The 15,243-nt window shown below is 35.6% G+C and overlaps 1 protein-coding gene and 1 non-coding gene across 2 annotated transcripts in view; both read right to left on the reverse strand.

Moving 5' to 3' along the window:
- RAD51B (RAD51 paralog B) overlaps window positions 1-15,243 on the reverse strand; it is a 626,727-nt gene that overhangs the window by 541,685 nt on the left and 69,799 nt on the right. The window lies entirely within an intron of this gene.
- Window positions 14,062-14,168, reverse strand: LOC136119469 (U6 spliceosomal RNA). Its single transcript, XR_010655471.1, has one exon. It is a non-coding gene; the product is annotated as a U6 spliceosomal RNA (small nuclear RNA).

Here is a 15,243-nt window from a genome sequence, read left to right on the forward strand (position 1 = left end):
CCAGAAGAACCCAAACAAACTTTTTGGCCAACCCAATACAAGATGAGCATTGGAACATCATTTTATGTTAGAAGGAAACTACTCAAAGAATAATGAGGATTTGTCAGAAGGACATACAAGCGAGCTAGATGAGTTTTCCACTGGCCAAATCTGGGACAATTTCAGAATTGGAATAAATAACAGTAATGGTTTACAGATCACTGAATAAAAAAAAAAATTCATGAGTTCATGCTTATAAAAATAAATAAATAGATAAATAAACAGAAAAAAAGGAAATTTCTTCCTTACAGTGGAAAGCCCATTAATAAATGTAGATAAAATGATAGTATTAGAAAATCACTATTTGTTTTTTTTTTTATTTTTATTTTTTGCGGTATGCGGGCCTCTCACTGTTATGGCCTCTCCCGTTGCGGAGCAACAGGCTCCAGACGCGCAGGCTCAGCAGCCATGGCTCACGGGGGCAGCTGCTCTGCGGCATGTGGGATCTTCCCGGACCCGGGCACGAACCCGTGTCCCCTGCATCAGCAGGTGGACTCTCAACCACTGCGCCACCAGGGAAGCCCGAAAATCACTATTTGACAACCATCATAGTAATAACTGATTCAGGCAAGAAGCATCAATGGATGCTAAAATAATGAAAGCTTGAGGAGTAACAGAATATTTATAACTTCAAAGTCATCTCCTCATAAGACACTTTAATTCCAAAGGGGAAAATCATAAATTTACAGTAGAAAACCTGGCAGATACTTCCTAAACAAAGTGATTAAAGTTAACACCAACAGTAATAGGACAAATCAATATCATGCACATTCTGTTATGATACACTGAAAAGAATACGTATCACTTCTCTGGTATTCTTGTCAAAAAGACTATTTCTTACATCTCTTCATGTGAAAAGTCAGACTAAAGGACATTCTACTATTTAGGTGCATATTTAGTAAAGAGACATGCACATTTTTAGGTAAAGAGGCATCACGTACATATAGGTAAAGGAACAAAACACACAAGCAATCATACTTAAACTCTCATTAAAAATTTATCTATCGATGATTATTGTTTAAATCAATCAATTTTTTCTGGGGGGGTGTCACAAAATGATGATCTTTTATTTCTATCATTTCTTCCATATTTATTAGCTGGAATTCGTCTGTAAAGGGCTACTTGATTTCCCTGAAGTATAGCTAATACAGAAGATAGGGTAAATGCTGAATTCTTTCCTTTAAATTGCCAATTTTCAGACTAAGGAATTAGTGCCCTAGTTTCTCCAATGGTTCCCAGTGAGATGTTAGGTATTTCTCCTTTTATCATTATGATATATATTATTTTATGTATTAAATGTGTTTCAATCAATTGTGTAGGATGTTTTGTTTTGTTTTTGAGACTCAAATTTTCTCATCTTTGGCCAATAGGAGCCACTCATACATTTGAAGTTGAGTTTTAGACACAAAGAATTTGAAGAGCTTATGAGACATCCATTGGTTCTGAAACAAGAGACAAAAAAAAGAAAAATACTATAGAAGTACAATTCTTATTCCTAAGGCATCCTAACCACCATACAGAAGTGCCTGAGAGGATTTTTTAGTACAAATTAAGATTTTAAAATTAATATATTCACTAAACATTTACTTCATCTGTCTGGGTCTTTTTTTTCTTTTCTTCTATTTACAATATGATGATTAATGTGTCCCAGTCTATTAGACAAGGTTCCTTCCCTCAATGAGCTTAGTAGGAAAGATACCATAACTGTTTATCTTACATGCCAGGTGACAAATACAGGTCAGGACAAACATATCGCAGAATAAAATTAGTGTTACAGAAATAGAAATAAGGGATTATATCCAGCTCGAGTAATCTTAAAAGAATTATTTAAGTCAGAACCAAAAGTAGATTTTGATATGCCAGGGAATTGGAGGAAAGGCATGGGGTGTGTGGTGGGGAGAGCCAGTGCAGGGAAGGGCATATTAGGAGTGATGAAGAGGAAGGAAAATGCAAGGCAATTTGAGGGCAAGGTGAAGGGAGTAGACTATTTATAAGAATAGCACTATCTAAAAGAACTTTCTACAAAGTGGACATGTTCTATATCTGTGCTGTCCAGTACAGTAGTCACCAGTCACATGCAGCCGCTGAGACTAAAGAACTGAATTTTTAGTTTTATTTAAGTTTATTTAACTTAAAACGAATAGCCACCTGTGGCTAGTGCTTACCATACTAGACAACACACTATTAGAATAAAAACTCAGAACGGGTACTTTTTTTCTGTTGAATAAACAAATGAATGCATGATTGAATGCACACTCAAATGAATATTCCAAAGGGTATAGTATCTTAGGAAAATGTGGGACACAAAGTTGGAAAAGTATGTTAGAGCCAGATTATAGATGGCTTTGAACACAAACTAAAGAGTTTGAACTTTATTTGAAAGGTAATTTTAAAACATCACTGACATTTTCTTAATAAGAGAAGCATAATAATTGTTTCAGGGCAAGTAACCTGGCAGTAGTGAGCAGGCAGTACTGACAGGACAAAATGTGGAAAAAAAGAGAGGTGGGTAGCCTAGGTTAGAGATTCTCAAACTTTTTGATTTCAAGATCCTGTATTACTTTTCTAGGCTATCATAACAAAGTACCACAAATGGGGTGGCTTAACACAACAGAAAGATATTCTCACAATTCTGGAGGCTAGAAGTCTGAAATCAAGGTATCGGCAGGGTCACACTCCTTTGAAGGTTCTAAAGAAGAATGTTTGCCTCTTTCTAGCTTTGGTGGCTCCTGGCAATCCTAGGTGTTCCTTGGCTTGTAGCTGCATCACTCCAATCTCTGCCCCTGTCTTCACGCGGCATTCTTCCGCATAGATCTCCTCTGTGTCTCTGTATTCAAATCTCCTTCTTCCTTCTCTTATAAAGACACCAGAAATTGGATTTAGGGCCCACCCTAATCCACCATATCCTCATTTAAAACTTGAATACAACTGCTGAGATCCTGTCTCCAAATAAAGGACCAGGGATTACAACTTGAACATATCTTTTTGGGGACCACTCAACCCACTACAGGCTCTGTTACATGCTTAAAAATTAATGCGGTTCCCAAGGAGCTTTTTTATATGTTGATATTTACCATGTTAGATATTGATATCTACCATATTAGAAATTAAAACTAAGTGCTTAAGTGCCTATCTACTCATTTATTTTAAGACAATAATAATAAACTCATTGCATTTTAACTTAACACATTTTTTATGAACAATAAATGTATTTTCCAAAAAATTTGTGAAGAGTGGCACTGTTTTATATGTCTGTAAATCACAATCAAAGATGGCTAGATTCTCACATCTACTTCTGCAATCTGTTACAATGCATAGTTTTGGTTAATGTATCTGAAGATAATCTGGCCTCAGATATGTAGTTGGAAAAAGAAGTGTTTAAATAGCTTTTACAGATAACTATAGATATTCTTCCTTGATAGTACACCAAAGCTCAATAAGTGGTCATTTTTTAAAGGCAAATCAAAACCACAATGAGATATCACTCCACACCTGTAAGAACGGCTATCATCAAAAAGAACACAAATAACAAATGTTGTAAAGATGTTAAAAAAAATAGCAAATGTTGGTGAGGATGTAGAGAAAAGGTTAGTTGCTACTTGAACTACTGTCAGTGAACTTTTGGGGCTCTGTTGCATTGGTCATGTGGAATATATTGGTTATCTTTCCAATGTCAACACATTTCAAACACCATCAATCTCATCAGAAAAGTCTTCAAGTATTGGGAAGTTTTTTCCACATTTTCATTTTTGCTTGGAAGCTTAAATTTTACCACTAGCGATAATAAAATTCTGTTTGCTCATTTTTGGGAAAACTTCTGCCAGATATCAAAGTCTTGAATAACCACAGTTTGTCTATCAGTCTTTTTTTTTTTAATGGTGTTCCATGAAAAAAAATAGTTTAGCTCTCAAACAACTGCAAAAGTGCTCCTCCTTGAGACAACCATTGTACTTCAGAATGCACACATGCGTTGTCAAATAGAGTAATAATACAACATGTACTCAAGCGGTAAGATTTAATGAAATTAATAATTTTCACTGATTCATTAAGGACATTCTTAAGCAAAACTAGATTTCTTTCACAAGTGTGTAGCAGTGAAGAATGCAATGATTACTAATATAGTTTGGCAGTACTGTCTTAATTTGAGTAAAGCACTACAAATTTACCCTTCATTGTTTTTTCACCATCAGTGCAAAGCCAGGACAATGAAAAAGGCAAATAACATCTTAGTACAACTATGAAAATATTGATAGTTATGAATTTGCATACTCCTGAGAGATTCCCAGGGACACCCACCCTACCCTGGGGAGTCCCAGATCAAATTTTGAGGACCACTGCCCTAGGTAATTGGTTCTCAACTTTGAGGTGTGTCAGAATCACCTGTGACCTCAAATTAATGAATCAAATCTATTTGTACATTGACAAAGCACCATTAGATGAATCTTAGGTGCACCAAAGGTTGATAACTACTGGTCTAGATGATACAGTGATAGATAAAACTAGGCTTTATAGAAGTGGGAATGAACAGGACCGCCTAGAGGGGTGGGATAGGGAGGGTGGGAGGGAGGGAGATGCAGGAGGGAAGAGAAATGGGAACGTGTATATGTATAACTGATTCACTTTGTTATAAAGCAGAAACTAACACACCATTGTAAAGCAATTATACTCCAATAAAGATGTTAAAAAAAATCATAAAAAGGAATGCTTCCAATAGAACCAATAAATCATTTCTTTAAAAAATACTTATAAAATAGAAATCTTTAGCTGGTAATATTAAAAAAAAAGATGAACAAACAAAAAAAACTAAAAGACTTTACAGATTGATAAAATGTGAGAATATGAAGAAAATCAACATATCAAAGGTTCTGAGTCTTGATTACTGAAAAAAACTGGTGATACCATTAAGAGAATGAGAGAAGTCAGGAGAAGCTTATCAAGGAACTAAAGAAATAGGAAGGAAGATGAATTATCTTTTTCATGCTCTTCCGGATTAGAATTAATCCCCTCTTCCTCTACATTTGTATCTCTATCTTTAAATTTTTCTTCATTTAAAAATGTTACTTTATCTCTCATTGTATTACAGTGTACTGTTTACATGTCAGTCTCCCACTCAGTAGAAATCAAACTCCTTGAGGACCCGAATGAGCTTGGGTACACCAGTCCTGGGCTCTAACTATATGATCTTGGGAGTGTTACTTACTCCCTCTAGCCTCAATTTTATCATGTCTAAAATGCAGATAAAATGGTCTACCTTTTAGAATAACTCTAAGGATCAGAGAGAAAATTTCATAGTAACTAACATAATGCCTAACAGTAAAAACTCAGCCAAGAACAATAATAAAATCAATTGTCATAGTGGTATTACCATTAAAAGTACTCCTTTTAGAGCTAGCAACTTTCTGATTAAATACAGACCTTTGCTAGTTCTCACTGTAAAGCATACCAGATACCATTCATCCTCAATTAATTACATAAATGATCAACTAATTTGTGAATTGAATTATCCAATTTATCCTGCCACAGGCTCATTAAGGCCTCTAGAAAAATGGACAAAAAAGAAGTATAATTTTATAATCTGTTTTGCTTTTTTGGAATGCTGCATCTCATTCTGCACAAAAAGTGGAAGAAAAAAAATTCTAAAATAAAATTCCGAAATTGCTAGTGGATTTAATTTACTCATGCTATCTTTAACCCTCATATATACCAATAATTTACAATTTACAGCAGGGGGACAAAATTATTTTCTCTATTCATGTAACTGAAACATACATCTGGTCTAAAAAGCAGCAGTTTGCAAGAAGAACTCCCCAGAGGTTAATGGGTTAATGGTTCTGGAATAGAAATGCAGTACAAAACTCTAACTAGTTGAAATAGGAATGGGACTGAGGAGAGAATGGGAAGGGGTAATCCTAGGGGAGGTAAGATGCAACTCTCCAAGCTGGCTTTCAGCCAGCACAGCTAAGCGCACATCTCCTGACTCGCCAAAAATAACATTAGGGTCTTTGTGACCACAAGTAGTAAGGACTTCAGTTTTAGGTTTCATCTAAAAATAACTATGAAAACAATCCAAAAAACCCATACATCAGTCAAAGTGTGATGAGAATTTTTTAAACTCTGTATATGATTCAATAAATGCTGTTTCTATTACAATCAGAAATGGTGCTTCCCCCAACCCCATTATTTCTACATGGCATGCTTGGAGGAGGCTGTAGCTCCTTCGAGAAAAAACTCTCCAATGTCATAGTAGGATGCTTTCACTGGTAAGTAAACAAAAACTCAATTCAAAGTGGCTTAAAATAACACTTCTCCAGCTTTTGTGTGTATTCTGATTCAGTAGGACTAGGGTAGGGCCTGAAATTCTTCATTTCCAACAAGCTCACAGGTGATGCTGATGATGCCAGTCCATGGACCACAGTTTCCATACCAGGGATTTAAACCATAAAGAAATACATAGATTAACATATCTGGAAACCCAGAGATAAGACTGTTCAATAATGTCATCAAGAACCCATAGCTTGGGACTTCCCAGGTGGCACAGTGGTTAAGACTCTGCACTCCCAATGCAGGGGGCCTGGGTTCAATCCCTGGTCAGGGAACTAGATCCCACATGCATGCCGCAACTGAGAGTTCACATGCCACAACTAAGGAGCCCACGAGCTGCAACTAAGGAGCCCGCCTGCTGCAACTAAGACCCAACACAACCAAATAAATATTAAAAAAAAAAAAAAAAGAACCCATAGTTTATCTATCTCCAAAATGTCAGCTTCATCTTAAGGTTGGCTCCGCCTTCTTGGGTACTGTATGGATGATAACAGTAATCAGGGCTACATGTTTCCTTGGTCATGTTCCACAGAAGATACAGAGTGGCTTCCCATGGATCTCTCTTAAGAGCAAGGAAGAACAGCCCCAAAGCTTAAAAAAATTTCCTTGCATCCTATTTGCAAGGATTAGGTCATGTGCTCATCCCTGAACCACCAAGCAGCAAAGTAACCTTCAGACCAACCAGGCCCACCCCTGAACTGAGGTGAAATCAGCTTTCCTGATGCTTATTGGTTACATGGAAGTAGAGGAATCCTGAAAAAATCATGGGTCCGTTAGGAAGGAAGAAAGAGGAACAGATGCTTAGTAGGCTATAAACAACATCCAATATAAATAAATATTTTCCTCCCTCATCCCATCAATGTTATCATTTGGTTCTGAATCCAGTGCATCAACTTTTCCAGCTGTTAGAAATCTCATTAGACTGGGACATCGTCAAAATCTTTACTATCTTTTGTAGGATGGCTTTCAAAGCTCTTTCATCTATTAGAATTCATATTACAGTATAACTATAAAAATAATTTCAAAATACTTATCAATCTAAAATGACAAAGAAGTTTATTACTACAGAAGGCATAAGATTATAGCATAATAAGAATAATAATGGCAATAGGATATATAGTAGCCCAGCAGTAACGTAGAAAATAAATTCATAATGTGGGATATATAAATAAATAAATGAATGGATAGATAAATGTGAGCTTTGGTCTCAAATCTATCAATCTTTCCATGGAAGCAAGGCTTCCTCCTAGGGTGAATTATATGGTATGTAAATTATAACTCAATAAAACTGTTTAAAAAAAAAACACTTCCCTTTAATAACACAGACCAACAATTTGTGGAGAAAACTGTCTAAAAAAGACTTAGCCACAAGATTTGTCACAAATGCCAAACAACTACTATTTAGTTTAAACAAAAATCAGGGTCACAAAAACTGCGTCAGAGGTCTCTGAAAGCAATACCAAAAATGTGGGCTGTGTGATCTGACCCTCAATGTTGCTCTACCTCGCAGAATTTCTAGACTCAGGAAATATAATATTCTCTAGAAAAAACACTCTCTGCTAGTAAACAGAAAGCAAAGGCTAGAGTCAACTATATGGGCTCAAAGCTTGCACAACAGTTGCTCCTAAGGAAAACTTGGCAAACATCTCAGTCATAATATACTAACAGATGAGACTTCTTTTTAAAACTACTAATACTAAAGGAATGTGATCATTTTACAGGTGGGGCTCACTATTTTATAAAGGATTCTATCTTGTATTCGGCACTAACGTTATAAAGGGAGAACTATTAATTCAAAATCAGACCTATGATGTACAACATAAATTATTATACAAAGCTATCTCCAGATGTGGGTCAATGCTATTCAACTTGAATTCTAATTGGTACCTAATTCAAGTCACTACATAATTCTGGCACTACACAAATCTAGTGAAAGATAAAAATTTTAAGGGTATTATTTTTCACAATAGCCAAGGTATAGAAACAACCTAAGTGTCAACCAATGAATGAATATTATTCAGTCATAAGAAAGAGGGAAATTCTGTCATATGCAATAACATGGATTAACCTGGAGGACCTTATGCTAAGTGAAAAAGGCAGATACAAAAAGATAAATACTGTATGACCTCACTTATATGTGGAATCTTTAAAATAAAAAAAAAAGTCAAACTCAGAGAAACAGAGAGTAGAACGGTGATTAACAGGGGCTAGGGTGGGGGAAATGAGCAAATGTTGGTCAAAGAGTACAAGCCTTTGATGAATAAGTTCTGGGCATCTAACTACCTACAAAATGAAAAAGAAATGTCTCTCTGGCCTCCAAGGGCCTCCTTAATCTAGTTATTATTTCCCATTTAACCTAATTTCCTACCCTCAGTAAAAACTGCTGCTTTGAGTAAGCTGATTAACTTAACGGAAGTTTAAAAGAAAATTTACACTTTTTTTGCTTTTATGTATTTGCTCATTCCATTTGTAATACTTGAATTGCTTCCCTAATCCTAACTGTCCAAATTTTACCTGTCTAGCCCAAGTTCCATCTCTCCCTTTAAGTCAGCCCTAACAAGCCCTCCAGGTGATTTCTATGCACACTCAATATTGGCAACCATTAAGCTCTCGGGATTATGAGTGGCTATTAAAAAACTGAAAACCTCTCTACAGCACTTTAAGTGAATAGGTATTTATTTGTCTCATATAAGAAAACGTCTGGAAGCAGACAGTCCAGGGCTGACATCCAATGACGTCAACATCCTTAGTGTATTGGTTTATCACATCAAGAGCACAGATGATTGCTGCTCCTTCAAGACAGGAAGAAGGGACAAGCAACAAAGGACCATGCCAGAAATATCACTTCCCTTTTATCTGGAAAGTAAAAGCTTCCTTAGAAGCTTCCCATTCCCTACTAATAAGTCTTCACTTAAATGTGGTGGCAAACTGTATTTTCCAAAGGTGGCCACACCATCATATTTATCCCAGCTCACTTGTTCTTTTTATAATGTGATAGGTACTTCTCCAACTGAGAGGTCATATTCTCTCCCTTTGAATCTGAAAGGGGGACTTGTGATAGTTTTGACCAACAGAGTACAGCAGAAGTGATAATATGTGTCTTCTGAGGCACCATCATAAAAAGAATACAGCTTCCATCTGGGGGGCTCTCTCTCAGGAAACTCTTAGAACCCAGAAACCACGATGAGACCACGTGTGAATATTCCAGCTGGGCTTGCAGCAAACACAAGCATTAACTTCCAAACAACAGGAAGGAGTCTTTTCACATCAATACAATCCCAGTCCCCAGTCTTGAGTCTTCTAGCTGCAGCCTCAGAAATCGTGGAACAGAGACAAGTGGTCACCACTGGTTTTATACGAATTCTTGACCCACAGGAGAAATAATAAATGATATTTGTTGTTTTAAGTCACTACATTTTGGAATAATTTATTAAGCAGCAATAGAGAACTAAAACAGATACGATTGGCCAGAACTGGGTCACATGACCATCTTCAGCTGCAAAGAACCTGGGAAATCAGGGAACATGATTGCCATGAACTTAGCTAAGGTGGACACACTGCCACCAAAACATAATCAGGGTCCATTAACAATGGGAGGATGAAAATGAGTACTGGGTAGGCAACTAACAGTACATGCCACAACCACTTGGTTAGTACTCATTATCTACTACCTCATACCAACACTGACATTTTCTTAAATATGTGTCTTACATCCACTTAGTAGAATATATAAGAGTCTTGAAGGCAAAGACTATTTCATTACAAAATGCCTTAATCGGTAGTTACCTTAAAACTATTAGCTATTTAACTTCTGAAGGGAAATATTTAGGTTATACTTTAGAAAGAACTTCTAGGTCCTAGAAACTGTGAGGTTCTGAAACAAAGGCACAGAAAAGGTTTTATAATTTTTTTCTGCAGTTTTTTTTTTTTCAGAATAATTTCTCTGGGAAAATGATGGTGTGACTGAAGAATGGAATAAGCTTTGACAATGCCCTGCAGTATACAGACAAATATCAACTGACCCCAGAGTTAGACTGAGTCATCACAATGGTGTTTGGAAATCCTGTACAAAGCTGACCAACACAGGCACTAGCTCAGACTTTTATAGAGATAAACACTGATGCAGGCTAATTAACAACTGCAGGGTACTTTGTGAACATGAAGTGCTAAATATTTATTTTTAAATAATCACACTGATTTAGCAATAAATGATAAACTTACTCTTAGTGGAACAGTAACACTACTGTAGTTCCTAGAAATGACACTAGCCCCCAAGTACTCCTGACCGCTCATGATTTTCAGCGAGTCTCTATTTCTTTAAACAATGAGTAGAGTAATATAGAAATCAGATGTTATTGCAAGTTAACTTAAAAATAAATCTTAACACTAGTCAGAAAACATTCCAAAACGTTTATTTTAGCTAAACAGAAATGTCACCTAAATTTAAACAACTCTGATTCATCATTCTAATAACTAAAGCTGAAAACAGCCACTTCAGTTGGTTATGAAAATATCAACTAATACTCACATAGTGCTTCAGAATTTACAAAGTCCTTTCATAGACAGATAGATCTTCCTATAAAATTATTATATATGAGTGCTTTGTTAACTGTAAAAATCTCTATAAGTTAGTAATTGAGCAATATGTGTTTACTATTATTCATCTACTACAGTATTAATATTACTATTATTAGTAATAATAAAATTAAAGCTTATGAGGCAAGAACTTTTATGCCCTTTCTACAGATAAGGATATTGAGGCTGAGGAAGGAGAATTGACTGGTCCATAATCACACAGTTGAAATACATTCGGTACTTAAACTCCTATCTTCTGACTTGAAATTCTGGGGTACTTTCTACTGCATCTTGCTATTTCTATAAAATGTTTACTTCTTCAAAGCATGATTCCCAAAGATGGGAAGAGAAAAGTGAAAGGAGAGGTCTACTGTTGAACAGAGAACTGTCATTTGTAAGGCTGTAGAGCAGGCCAACCTCAAGTCATTGGACAACCCAGTAAACTAAGCTAAAGATCACAAAGAAAAACAAAAGAGAGATTCATTACAGTATAGTCTAAGAAATGAAACCAACTGCAGTAACTTTAAACTAGGAGCATTAAAAAAAAAACTTTTCACATTATAACATTTTCAGTATTGCTTTAAAATACTGCACTTTGGTTATCGTAACTATAAGCATCACTTAATTCCAGTTCAAGTCAAAACTGTCCCTCCCTCAAATATATACACTAAAGATCCTTTGAGTCATGATGCTTATAAAAACTACCTTAAGTTGTAAGTTCCTAGGAACTTTTAATTAAATACATGAACACTCAATTTTACGGGACACATCTGGAAATGCCATGAAACTGAAATGTCTCCTGTCCAGTCACAGCACATATTAAGTCTTCATTAAACCTCAAAGCAAAATCTTAGGAGGCTGTCTGTACTTCAGATGTTCCCTAAGAGAGGTACAAAGTACAAGTGTTTAGGAATTATTTTCCTAAGAGAGCATACTAACCACAGGATTTAAGCTATGACTGGCCAATTCCAGCTGGAAAATATAGAAACCCAACAAGTCTTTAGCACATTCACTAGCAGATAAAAGGCATTAAATTATACTCAACATACATGTACAATTTATATGCAGTGGAAAAGCAATCAAAGCTGCAAGTATTCAAATATTTCTTTTACTTGAAATACCAATACGACTAACAGAGAAGCACTTCTACCATTACACTTCCAAACAACAGTCAAAGCATTAAGCAAAGTGTGAGACTTCCCATTGAAAAAGGCTTGGAAGAAAGAATTCTGAGTATTGAACAGCTTTTAGTATTGCAATAAGAAGTAAGGGAGCAAAATAATTTTGGCAACTGCATTAGGAAGCAAAGTTCCACTGGAAATAAAAACATGTGCATTGGAATCAGACATATCTGAGTCCTACCCTTTCCACTTACCTAGCCGTGTGGTTCTGGGAAAGTTATTTAACCCTTACAAACCTCAATTTCTTCAACTATAAAACAGGAATAATATAACCTACCTCATAAAGTTATTTAACATATTAAATGAAAAATGTTTGAAATGTACTCACTATAATACCTGGAACAAAGTAAGTACTCGATAAGGTGCAGCTGTTTATAATTTACAGCCTTTCAAGTATTTCAAGATGATTTAAATAAACTAGACCAATTTCAACAACTACATACTTTTGCCAGTAAAACAATACAAACTCTGAGATACTAAATAAGGTCCTTGATCTTAAAAGGGACTTCAAAACCCAAACATTTATGATCAACTTTTAAAAGAAGTTTAGGTTTTCAAACCGTTAATGGTAAGAACGAGAACAGTTGTTCTCCTTCTACCCACATATATTTATTTTTCTCTCCTATAACAATCAAAATAGTATTAGGGATTAAAAAGCTATCATTTGATTTAATGTTTTATTTTTAATAAGACACTTCCCAGCAGAGACTGAATCAACATTAAGAGAATCAAAACAAATAAGAGGGCTTTCCTGGTAGTGCAGTGATTAAGAATCTGCCTGCCAATGCAGGGGACACGGGTTCAAGCCCTAGGCCAGGAAGCTCCCACATGCCGCGGAGCAACTAAGCCCGTGCACCACAACTACTGAGCCTGCGCTCTAGAGGCCATGAGCCACAACTACTGAGCCCACATGCCACAGCTACTGAAACCCGCAGTACTGAGCCTGTGCTCCGCAACGAGATAAGCCACCACAATGAGAAGCCCTTGCACCACAACGAAGAGTAGCCCCTGCTTGTGGCAACTAGAGAAAGCCCATGCACAGCAATGAAGACCCAACGTAGCCAAATAAATAATCTTTTTTAAAAAATCAATTATACTTAAAAAAACAAAAGAAATACCTAACTTTTAATATCCTCTATTTTAAATTATTTTAGTTGTATTGGAAGACAGTTAAAACCTTTAAACTACAGCTGTCATGTGTTTACATAGACTCAAATGTTTGGAAAATTTCCTTAAGTCTTATAAAGTCAATTAAATGCCTACTTTAATTCTTATACTCAATAAAGGAAAACATTCTAACTGCAGTAATTAAAGTTTGTTTTCTTTTAAGACTAAAACTTTGCCTAGGACTTCTAGCTCTTATAAATTATCTGAGAAATAAAGTTACTGGCTAAACAAACTGATGAAAAACAGAAATGATAAAACTAGAAGCTTCCAAAAAGAAAACAAGATTTAGGATGTTAAAGAATTAAGCTTGGAATAAAAAAATTTTTTTAATACAAAGTTGTTTTTTTTTTAACATCTTTATTGTAGTATAATTGCTTCACAATGTTGTGTTAGTTTCTCCTGTATAACAAAGTGAATCAGCTATATGTATACATATATCCCCATATCCCCTTCCTCTTATGTCTCCCTCCCACCCTCCATATCCCACCCCTCTAGGTGGTCACGAAGCACCGAGCTAATCTCCCTGTGCTACGTGGCTGCTTCCCACTAGCTAGCTATTTTACATTTGGTAGTGTATATATGTCCATGCCACTCTCTCACTTCGCCCCCACTTACCCTTCCCCCTCCCTGTGTCCTCAAGTCCATTCTCTATGTCTGCGTCTTTATTCCTGTCCTGCCCCTAGGTTCTTCAGAACCACATATATAGATTCCATATATATGTGTTAGCATACAGTATTTGTTTTTCTGTTTCTGACTTACTTCACTCTGTATGACAGACATAAGTATGGAACATTTCACGAATTTGTGTGTCATCCCTGCACAGGGCCCATGCTAATCTTCTCTGTATTGTTCCAATTTTAGTATATGTGCTGCCGAAGCGAGCACTAATACAAAGTTTTTAAAAGTGTAAAATTAAAACACTAACAACATATCAACATGTATGTACTTGGAAGTTAAGTGGAATTAACTCAATGAACACATTCAAGATAGACAAAGGACATACAATAATATGAACCAAAGAAATAATTTTTGTCTTTAAAAAACACAAGAGAGTATCCTTTGAGCAACCTCTCATATAGCCAAGATTGTATTTCAAATTGTTTATTTGAATTTAATCAAACAGCTGTTAGTACTCCATTAAACTCAAGATCCCATTTCTCTACAATGCTCTCCTTTGATAAGTTAAAAATCATAAAATAGAATATCATCCAATATTATTAAACTTCTAAATAAGGCATTAGAGTAACAGTATATACAGAGCACTAATGTTAAATTCCCACCTTGACGATCACAGCTCTTTGTATAAAATCTTGATTGATGATGTCTCACAGAAGTTCATATATCATATTAAATTAAAGGTATGGAGCTTTCAAATTATGAACAAATCAATTTTAAAGGAGAAGGAAAGGGATGAGGGAGAGATCAAAGTTTAGTTTCCAAGTATCTTTTCACTTTTTATAAAGAATGTTAGAATGTTTTCCCTTTAGGTATTGTAAGAGCTCAAGTAGGCACTTAATTAAATATGCATTTCATAAATTGCATGACTAGAAAAAGTGATACAATCATTCTACAAATATATACTGGACACTTAATCTAAGACACTATTCAATATGGATACTATTCTATATAAGCAGCTCCAAAGGATACATAAAAATAGCTCTGTTTTCAGGGAGCTTCCTAATATAACTAAGGAGCTCAGACATGAACATACAAAAATTTAAGAAACACTGCAAAGCAATAAATGATTAAAGTTCCAATTAAGAAGTTAAGACCATATGTATTACAAAAGAAGATAGAATTGATTGAGGCTAAAACCTGTGTGTAGAATCAATTGGTATCTAAAAATCAAGTGACACAAAAATCTCAGAAAAGAGAGAAAACTTGAGAGCTCAGACATGAAAGAAGAGTAAAGTTTAGAAAGGGAGAGATGAAAGAGAAGGGCATCCACAGCTAGAATAAA

Source organism: Phocoena phocoena, chromosome 2 (assembly GCF_963924675.1).
Source record: "Phocoena phocoena chromosome 2, mPhoPho1.1, whole genome shotgun sequence".
Classification (NCBI taxonomy): domain Eukaryota; kingdom Metazoa; phylum Chordata; class Mammalia; order Artiodactyla; family Phocoenidae; genus Phocoena; species Phocoena phocoena.